The 10,860-nt window shown below is 39.7% G+C and overlaps 1 protein-coding gene across 2 annotated transcripts in view; it reads left to right on the top strand.

Moving 5' to 3' along the window:
• Positions 1 to 5,263: 5,263 nt before the first annotated feature.
• The window catches only part of LOC118796739 (integrin beta-1-B-like), a 31,317-nt gene continuing 25,720 nt past the window's right edge, over positions 5,264 to 10,860 (top strand). For both annotated transcript variants that reach the window (XM_036555821.1, XM_036555820.1), the window contains exon 1: positions 5,264 to 5,589. The gene's annotated coding sequence lies outside the window, so the exon portion shown is untranslated. The remainder of the gene's footprint in view (positions 5,590 to 10,860) is intronic.

Genomic DNA, 10,860 nt, shown 5'->3' with positions numbered 1-10,860 from the left:
CCACCACTAAACCAGCATAAATCAGCTCAGACCAGATGATGTCTGTGTTGTTTTTTTCAGCAGGGTAGCTTTCCTGTGTGTTTATTAAGAATTAAAATCTGTAGCCACATCTGTCCTTTGCAGACAAACCTGACACTCTTGTGCTAAAGCCCCTTTTTGGGGTGCTGGCTTCTGATCTGGTGGATGCAAGATTTCAGCATTCACACTTAAGCCACAGCAGAGTAAAACCACAACCCCACACACAAAGAACTTCTAATAATACAGTCAGGTAATAAGAGGTCATAGAGTTTGTTGGAGTAAATTTATTTCAATTAGCTAATGCTGGCTCCATCCGCATGTAATTTCCGCTAGCTAACAGATAAACATCAATTCTTGAACCACAATCACAAGTCCACTCTTGTGATCCTAGGAGGGTTGATAGATGAAAGAAACTAAAATATAAATTGTGAGTTCAGGCTTGTTTTCAGGTTTTACATGTACATATTAATCTGTAGTATGTTAGGTTTATAACCTGTACATTTGTTATAGTCATGTTAAAATATTAACTGGTTAACTCCTTAAAATCCCAGGATTATTACATGGTAAGGCTTATTATTCAGTAACTACAGGGACCTCAACTGGCTGAGCTAGGGCCTGTCAGTGGGCCCTGGCCATTTAAGGGGTTAAACATTGTGGACCATGGGTCATCAATTAGACTGTTCATGTACATCTAATGTAACCACAATCAGTCTAATTAAAATAACAAAATCGAGCAGATGATTTCCCTGCTCAAAAACACCTGATTCAACTCATCAGTTAATCATCAGGTTTAGTTGGTGCATTAAAGCGTCACAAAACTGTGCTGGACTTTGGACCTCCTGGACTAAAATTGATGATCCCTGCTCTAGACTAAGTAGTCATGTCTTATAGTTGCCACTTACACAAACCATGCTGCTGTAAAAGAATACAAAACTGCTTTTAGCAAATGTCAACAAGTAAAAATTCTACCAACAGCTACTGCATTATATATCACTCATCACTGCATTAAATTACAACCCCGTTTCCAAAAATTTGGGATGCTGTTGAAAGTGTAAATAATAAAAGAATACAATGATGTGCAAATCATTTAAAACCCATATTTTATTGAAAACAGTACAAAGACAACATATCAGATACAACATGATTGGGTAAAAAAGAGTCTTTCAGAAGTAAAGATGGGTAGGAGTTCACAATTTTGTGAAAAGCTGCTGAGGCAAACAGTGCAACAATTCAAGAATAACGTTTCTCAACATAAAATAGAAAGAATTTGGGGATTACATCATCTGCAGTGCATAATATCATTAAAAGATTCAGAGAATCCAGAGAAATCCCTGTATGCAAGGGACAAAGCCAAAAACCAGTATCGCCTGGCTGTGATCTTTGGGCCTTCGGATGGCACTGTATTAAAAACAGACATGATTCTGTAATGAAAATCACTGCATGGGCTCAGGAACGCTTCTGAAAACCACTGTGAACACAGATCATTGCTGCATCCACAAATGCAAGTTAAAACTCTACCATGCAAAGAAGAAACAATACATAAACAGGATCCAGAAACACCGCCACCTTCTCTGGGTCCGAGCTCATTTAAAATGGACTGAGGCGAAGTGGAAAAGTCTCCTGTGGTCCGACCAATCAAAATTTCAAATTCTTCTTGGAAATCAAGGACATAAAACTCAAAATGGCATATATTTAAGAATACAATTTCAACATTTGTTGTCTTTGTACTATTTTCAATTAAATATAGGGTTTAAATTATTTGCACATCATTGCATTCTGTCTTTATTTACCTTTTGCACAGTGTCTCAACTGTTTTGGAAACGGGGTTGTATATAAACTATACCCTATTTAAAAAAAAAGCTTTCAGAAGCCCCTGCCGCTAGGTGTTCAGAAAGCATGGCAGTTTTTTTCTCTCAAACAGAAAATATTAGGGATGCCTAAATCACTATCAGAGCCAAAGCAGGTCAGAGTAGGGGTGGGCGATATGGCAAAAATATAACATCATGATACTTAAAAACTTTTTCACGATGCACAATACGTACCAAAATATTTATTTGTTTTCTGAGTTTGATAAGCTGGAACAGATAAAAAAGGACCAATAATGTTGCATTAAAAATACTATAAAAGCCATGAATGCGATGATTTTTATTCAGTGTTTCACACATTGCACCACACTTAATTATACAGGCCTAATTATGCCTAAAGGTGATTTTATCCTGTTTTGTGAAAAATATTGTATGTTGTGTTCCCTGCACTACTTCTCGTATCTCCTGAACACTGTTAAAATCTTCAGTTACAGTTTTGTCTAAAATTCACTCTAAGTCTCGCTACGTCTTGCTTCCTTTGCCGTCAGCGTTAGACTGATGCTGCGTTCAGGTGCTAATCAGAAGGTTGTATGTATCAGATGGTTAACTAGTAAGTATGATTTCACTCCATTCAGGTGCCTCTTTATAGATACACCCACTACATGAGAAAAGAAAGCATGGAGGTCCAGAGAATACAATCCTGCTTTATTTTTGCTGTATTAAAAAGCATATAGATCTAATAGAATCAGTTATATATTTTTTTCACAGGAAAAAAAGGAAAAGTATTAGATGTCAGATAGGTCATCATTGTTTGAAACAGTTTATTTAGCAGGTTTAGAGGCTGTAGCGCGACTTTCATTTTAATGCCAAAACTGAATGAATGCTTGAAGAATAAATGGAAAGACAGAAATAAAGCTATTCATTTTCATGATATCTGTGATGAGAATAAAGAACAAATTCAACAATACTATTCCAACATTGGTAAATCCTATTCCAACCCTATGGAAAATAAAGGAGTCCCACACCTCTGAAATCCCAATTTAACTTCATTCTATAACCTTCTACTCATATAAAAAATGGTAAACTGCTAACCATCATCATCTGATTTGATGATCAATCAAACTGGATCATATTAAACACACTATAAAATGGTCATTTAAAAAAGTAGGCAAAAACTTGTCACATTATGCACATCCTAAAAATAGAGATTTTACCGTAGCATTTTAAAGTAGCAACCTAGAATATCTTAATTACAGTGGTGCATTTGACATGTGTGCTGTGTGGATGTATCATCTATAAAAAAAATACACATATCAGATCAGATTCATTGTCAACAGATTATCAATAATAATGTATTCATGGTGGAGGGTGGGGGGTTGGGGGTCGGGGGGTTGGGGGGTGTTATGTGTGCCTAGATTTTGATCTTGCGTCTTTCGGTAGATATGAGGGGGACTGGGGCCCAGCTATGCCTGACTATGCTCACTTACCCACAGCTCAGATGTGGTTTTGCGACAAGACAAACTGTGACTTTCTCATAAAGAATATGTATGAGACAGGAAATGGCTTAATATAGATATGAGGCCTGTACTAACTACCTCCGTCTTCCATCTCGCTCTGTTTCACCTAGACTGCACTATGTAAATATGCCAAAGCTGTGCTGTGCGAGCTGTGTGTGTATGTGTAGTCTCATTGTCGTGTACAGACTATGTGTGTCTCATTGTGCTGCAACTTCCTTCAGTTTTTTTTTATCAGTGTTGAGTTACACCTCTGAATCACACTTAGAAAAGTGTCTGACCTATAGATCACGCAGGAAGCTACCTAGATATATTTGAAAGAATCAAAGCACAGCTCATAACTAGGAGTGCAACACACTCATAATGACGAGCAATCCACTGATTGTAGTACTGATTACAGGTATCATTCAGTAGACTAGCCTTTAACCTTTAGATAAATTCTACCTCACCAGATTAGCTGAACCCACAACTGAGAAGTAACCATCCAGCCCAAAGCAGTGAGGAGCAGAAACAGACATGTACTGTGGAGTACTAATTTGGTAAGAAATTAAAAGGGATAAGCAAAATACTATGACATCAACCTCAGATCAGTGGCTACAGTGGCTATCGCATGTTAGACTAAGTCCAGTGTTCCAGTGTCCAAAGGTTTTGACACCTGTTGTCTAAAATGGCTGCCCCCAGTGTTCACATATACCATGAAGTTTTGTTCACTTATGTAGTTCAACATTGCTGAAGCCCTGGATGTGGTTTGAGAGACATTTTGGGCACATATTTTAAAAAGACTTGGGTGACTATTGACTTCCAATGTTAGCAACGTTAGCATCATAGCTAAAGAAACTAAAGAAAACTGAAGAAAAAACTGTGTACATTTTTTTTTACCATACCATGTAAAATAATAAGGTCACTGCAGTGCCCTAAAACTGAGCAGCCTGCTTTGAATCTGATTCTGTAACTAGAACACTGACACTGAGTTTTGGGGAGCTAACAGCATTACAGTTAGCATCTTAATGCAGCTATTAGCAGCTTTAAATCAAATCTTTTAAATCAGAATTAAGCCCTGTTACTGGTTATAACTAGGTGGAAACATGTTATGCATTTTATGACAGCTCACTATGTGTGGAATAGATTCAGGCAGTTAAGACAACTTCTATTACAGTAAGAAAGTCCAATAATCTAATCTAGTCCTCAAATTGGATCAACAGTCCAAACGTGACTAAACAGGTTTAAAGTGATCATATTAAGAAAAACTTATGAGCCCAGTACAATTTGGTGGTTTTCGTGCTCAGACACACTTGATTCTGTAGAATCTGATTCAGTAGAGCCTGCATCTGTTGTAAAACATGCTGATTCACATCCCACAGCAGTCTAGACTGAGATGTTCCTGTGTAATAAAAGTTAAAGATTGTAAAAGACTAAGAAAATCCCCTGTAATGACATATCATGAAGGTGGGACGAAGTTAAAAAAAAAAAACTACAAGCACTTTGGGGCAGATATATAAGGGCAGGATGTTTGCACGGCATTTTTGTTTGAGGCATGATGGGTATTGTAGTGAGAGACCGTTTATAGACGTAAACACAAAAAGGAAACATCATGAGCTCTGTTAACCAGATGAGGCGGAGATTTGCAGTGCTTTCCTACAGAAACCTCGACAAACAACAATCAAATGTCAGAATAACCTATTAAAGTTCTTGTTGGAGAGTTATCACAAACTGGCTAAACAACAGTGACCCGGGCCGGAACTGATGACCCTGGTCATATATTTAGGCCAAAACACGTTACGAACGTTATGATACACCCGCTAAACCTGTAAATGACTCAGACTTCTGAGGACCCCTTACTGGGGCAGATTACTGATAGCCTGTAGAATTTCCGGTTTGGGCGGGTTTAGGAAAAGGAGGCGGGCCGAAAGCTCCACGTCCGCTCAGCTGCCCAACAGCACGCGCGCACACACACACGCGCAGCGCTCCCTCAACATCCAGCCAAGGGCGAGCTGGACTCACTGCCCTTTGTCTCAGTGTGTTCTGTACTGACCGTCGTCCTTTTACATCGTCACTTTGCCACAGAAAGGGAACATTAGCCTGTTGTGGTTTTAGAGGCCGACGTATTTTTGGGCGCGTGACGAAAAACGTAGCCTGGAGCGACCGTTTTCAGAAGAGGAGCTCGCGCCAAACAGAGCTCACTGAGAGGACCTTTCTGTCAGCAAATGTTGCTCTGAAAACGCGGTCCAGAGTCGATTCTTCCGTTGGTTAAGGTGAGTATTTGAATGAAGGAGAAACAAAAAACATGACAAAACGAGCTTCTCCACAGTAAATATCTAAGTTACAGCTGTGGAGAGAGTTCAGAACCGAGTCTCCGGAGTCCTGTTGAGGGCTTTTGTCGTTGGCTGTTGGCTGGGAGCGGAATGAGTGCGGGGACTTTGGGTGGGGATGTGTGGGTAAAGCTAAAAAAGGCAGCAGCCAAGAGTGTCTTCACTAACGTTTACTCACCAAGTTCTCTGCCTATTAATTTAAAAACTGTGGTTAAAGTTGTTCTCGAAGGTGTGGTCATGGGTGGTGGGGTTTAAGGCCCGGGGAGAGAGAGAGGAGGGAGTCTCTGAGGAAGAAGAATGGCCGCCGCCGCTCCTGCTGCTGCAGAACAATGCTTTATTTGGTAGTTGTTGGTGAGCTAACGTAAATACGACTCGGTCCGGATTCAACAGCTCCCCTCGTTCATGTCATTAGGAAGAAATGCTGCGGCCTTCTGGAAGCACTTACACCACCACACGAGATTAAAAAAAAGATGAAAGTTATTCACAGCCCCTTTTATGGCACCTTTAAAGGGAAATGCAGTCATTTTTTCAACATTTCTGCTTAATTTAATTGTCAACAAAGTAATACAAAGTGGTTTGGTGTGAAATGCCTCGTTCTAGAGAAACTTACGGGGTCAGAGTTGTTCATAGTGGGGGTGATGGGAACCAGACATCTGAGGAGTGTAATGCCTTTAAAAGCTCTCTTACAGAAATCTATTAAGTGAACTAGTTTCAATTACTTTTCATGGTGCCTGAGGGTTTGTTTTACGATATTGCTGAGATGGAAGGTTTTGTCCTAAAGCACACTAATTTCTATCTGTTCATGGCAGCAAGGTATGCTGTATTGTAACATTAGCTATCAATATTACATATAAAAACTCAAGACACATGTAGCTTTACAGATATGTTTTGGAGCGTAAATAAAATGGCTATATATGTGTCGTAGACACAACAACATCTGGTCCTATCACCACTTCTCTAAAGAAATCTGAGTCAGTAAGTTTCTCTACAATGAAACCTGACATCAAGCCACTCTGAATAACTTTTGTCCACAATTCAACCACTGAACTTTGTAGGGCATTTGAAATATCAGTGGATTTCCTTTTTAACTCAGGCTTAAAACGACATTACTGTGAGTAGCCTGTGAGTGACTTTTACAGTAGCCTGTAAGCAGTGGATTTTCTTCTTTTTTTTTCAAGGTGAAATTAGATTGTATTAGATAGAGGAAGCTTTGGAAAGTGCAGTAAGACAATGAGCCTTGCAAACTTCCTGCAGCCTTGGCTTTCTATAACCGACTGAGAGCAGTGGTGCTGTTTAACTGGGATGTTTGTGCTGTTGTCTGCTTACATTAGAGATGTTTCAAGGTTTGCTTTTGTCCCTAACACCTTTTTTCCATATCTGGAATTCAAATTGGGTGGCCTGGATTTTGTCAGACTGACTCATCATTACTCCCTCCACACATCTCAGTCCAGGATATTTCATTTACTCCCCAACAACGAATTTGTGTAGAAGACCTAAGGCTTTCTTGACCGATTAAACACCACAAATTAAGAAACCAAGATGACCAGTTATGCTGGTTCGCAAGAAAGTAGAAGCAAAACCCTTTATTTATTTTGCAAATGAAAAGCTTGGCTGTAAATTTCACCCAAACTCAACCCACATTTACACACTGACCACACTAACAGGCCTACTGCATTTTATTCTACACTATAATCATTACCTCTCTTCCACTTTGGTGTGTTGTTCAAGCATTAACAGATGAATACTTTCCATATGTTATTAATATGTTTGCTATATAGGTCCCTTTAGTTCCTTAGCAACACTGTTTAGTTGTGTTTAAATTCCTCATATTTTGTTCAGTCTGACTTGTAGTTTATGGGTGTGGACTGAAGGCCTTTTCCAGACTAGACAGGCTTCAGCCCACTGTAACAGCTGAGAGATTTTACTGCTGTAGTGTCTGTCATACAGTCTTGAGCTTCCTTCCTACTCATTGCATATTATTACAGGAGGAAATCTGATAGTTTCACATCACTGTAAAGCTCAGCTTTTCCCTCAGAGAGGTTCTCATGATTCTTGATTCAGAGGGAATCATGATTGTTTTGGATTAGAGTTGAGATTTTCACTTCGGTTCTTTGAGACACCAATTTAGCAAAGAATGATGCAGCATTTAAATTTATCACAAAAATATGAACATTACACATTACATTGTAAATATACTGATTTTTAAATAAGTATAAATGTGTAATAAAAAATCCAAATGTAAAAGACAGATCTCATCATGCTTTAGGTTACATGGCACAGTGTCTGTTGTCATTGGTCACAGGATTTATATGAGTATAAAGGCTGAAGAATCAGTGCTGTTCTTGATAAAGTCCATTAAGAAATGTATTGAGATTGTGAATTTCATGCAGCTAATTGTGAGATCCTGTGCAGAATAGCCTGAGGTGGTAAACATGTGTGCCGGTGTCATCAATGGGAGATAAGATGGTTCACTGACATGGGTGTGTGTCTTTAATATGGCAACATTAATTACTGACAGGCGCCCTCATCTGCTCTGTAATTCTATCTGACTCTACATCACCGACTGAACTGACGCATCGACTCCAAAGCAACCTCCATAACAAACACAGCTGAGCGAGTGATCGAGTGTGTGGTTTTAATCATCAGAAAGAGTTCAAGAGTGAATCGACAATGAGATCACTGAGGGAGGCCTGAAGCTGACCGTGGGTTATTTAGAAGAGACAGTGTGAGGATGTAAGTGGTTAACCAGCTGGCTTTCCACTATGTTTATGGTGTGTGAGACGACATCCTCTTGACAGTAGCGCTGCTGCTAATACTTCCTCTAGAAAAGAACAGATCCTAAGGGTGTAAGTTTTTCTTGAAGAAACAGATACAATGCTAGATGGCCTGTGAGTGGATTAGACTGTGTGTTTGGTTGTTGATGATTACTGTTGTTTACAGAGTTGGGCAGTAGCATCATTATATGTAGCAAAGCTGTTAGTTAAACTGTGTTTCCCAGTAGTGTGGTGGCAGCTGTGTTGCTGTTTTCCACATCAAGCACCTTTTCAGTAGTGAAGCTGTTTTATTGATTTAAGTAGCCTTGTGGCCTTGACAAAGGCTGCATTGTATTATTTTCTCAGACTATATATAAATAAATGACTTGTTTTAACCATGTGTTCTTTTTTGTTTACTGTGGACAACTACAGAGTTTTTTTAATGTAATGAACAATCAGTTTACCTTGATGAATTCTTAGTAGTTGTTGGAGCAATACATCTATTATTTCAGAAAGGAGAAGACAAAGAGGTCTGTGTGCATTTCAAGGCTACCTGTATAACTTCATGGTCTCTCAGCAGACTTAATGGCATTAAAAGATAGAAGCTAAGGTCTTCAGATCAGTCAAAAAGTCTCTTAAGTAATCAGTCCTTACAGATGACATGCAAAAAAAGGAGCAATATTGTTCTTGTACTCCAGGATGGGTAACCGCATTATGCGTATTGGTTAAACGTGTAAAATTGTATTTCATTGTAGTGGCATTGATTCATTCTGCCTCTGCTTTTCTCTCTCTCTCACACTCGCGCACACACACACACACACACACACACACACACACCAGGTACAAAGAGATGTAGTAGCAAAAAGAGTTAGAAACTTAAAAATGGGAAGAAGCGCCTAAAACCATGACTTCAAGAAAACACGCATGGGAAAGATCACACAGATCAGTGTGAATAGTTATCCAATTAATTTGTTCTGAACATTGCTCGGCTTCAACCAGCGCTGCTGTGGCAGCTGAAGCAGCTAGAGAGGGTCAGGAAAAGATAGCTGTAGGTAATGAAGAGAGAGGTGTGGGAGAGCCAGCTAGTGCAACAGCAACAGGTGAGATGGACAGTTGTGAGCGTGGGAGAGAGAGTGTGTGTCTGTGTGTGAGTGGTAGAGAGAGAAAAAGAGAGACTGTATGTGTCTGTGTGGGAGAGAAAGAGAGAAAATAGTTCAGTTATAAACACAAAGTGTATATATTTTGTTATTGTTCAGTTATTTAAATAAATACTTGGCAGTTAAAACATTTGCATCAGAGCACGTTATTATTATGATTATTAGTATTAGATAATTTAAGAGTGTCCCCACCACCCCCGGTCAGCTGCAAGTAGAACCACAAATAGACTCTAATTCTGTGGACAACAGTCTTTGAAATTCAGTATTTCCAGCAGCTCCTCTCCTGTAGGCAGTACAGTAGCCCCAAGCAGTCTTCATGTTATTACTGAGGCCTGTGTGCTCTTAGCCTTCATTTCCAGATTGGTGTATTTCATACATAGGAAGAGGCAAGGTGTTTCAACAAGTCTTTTCTAGTGAACTAAATAATCGCAGAGACTGCTGACAGCTGGACTTGTCAAGGCTAGCATGCTGTAATGATGCGTGGTTCTTTCTGGTTCTTTATTCCTATCTTTGATTTACTCAAGTTATGTCCTGCTTGCATTTGCCCCGTGTGTGCACAATTGCACGTATGCCCACTAGTGAATGAGCATTTCCATTCTTTTCAAACTCCGTGTTCGAGTTTAAAATCTCCATGGTCATCGAGTTTAAATTCCCATTCTGGAAGGAATGCCACAACAAAGTCTTTTGGAAGATGTAATGTTACATTCGCAGGCCACTGAAAGTGTTTACGTAGTATATAAATGTTTACAGTGATTGTCATGTCTGATTTAGTTGTGTCATGATTTTGTAAAAGCTGAATCAGAAGTGCTGGAGCAGGGAAAATACAAAAAAGGGCAGAAGATGGAGTCTTCAAGGCTGGCATTAAGAATCTGTGGTGGGGACGAGGACGGCCACAATCATGTATGAGTTATGAATGTAGGAGAACAAAAGGCTGGTGACTGTGTGTTATGAGGTCCTACCTAGCAAGCTCTGAGTGCTGATCTGAGAACAGTTTTAGTGTTTTATATCAGTGAATCAGAAGGGATATACGGCTCTAATATGGTCAGCATGTACGGACCCTGGGCCCAGTTCTAAACCGACTGGCATTCTGAGTCACTTCCTTCAGTCGCCTTGTTATGACATGTTAACAATGGAAAAGGACGGGAGTGGCAGGGGAGATTCCGGTACAGCTGATTTGTCAGTCATGAGTCCATGGCTTCTGGGCACGATAAACTGGACTGGAGCTCTGTTTTGGAATTTAGCCTTATGAGTAAAAGTGCTGATTTAAGAGCAGCTTCAGTTTCAGAGCACAGTGAGGAAATGCA

The sequence above is a fragment of the Colossoma macropomum genome, unplaced genomic scaffold (genome assembly GCF_904425465.1).
Source record: "Colossoma macropomum unplaced genomic scaffold, Colossoma_macropomum, whole genome shotgun sequence".
Classification (NCBI taxonomy): domain Eukaryota; kingdom Metazoa; phylum Chordata; class Actinopteri; order Characiformes; family Serrasalmidae; genus Colossoma; species Colossoma macropomum.
Note: the sequence above shows the minus strand (reverse complement) of the source record. Positions and strands in the feature narration are given on the sequence as shown.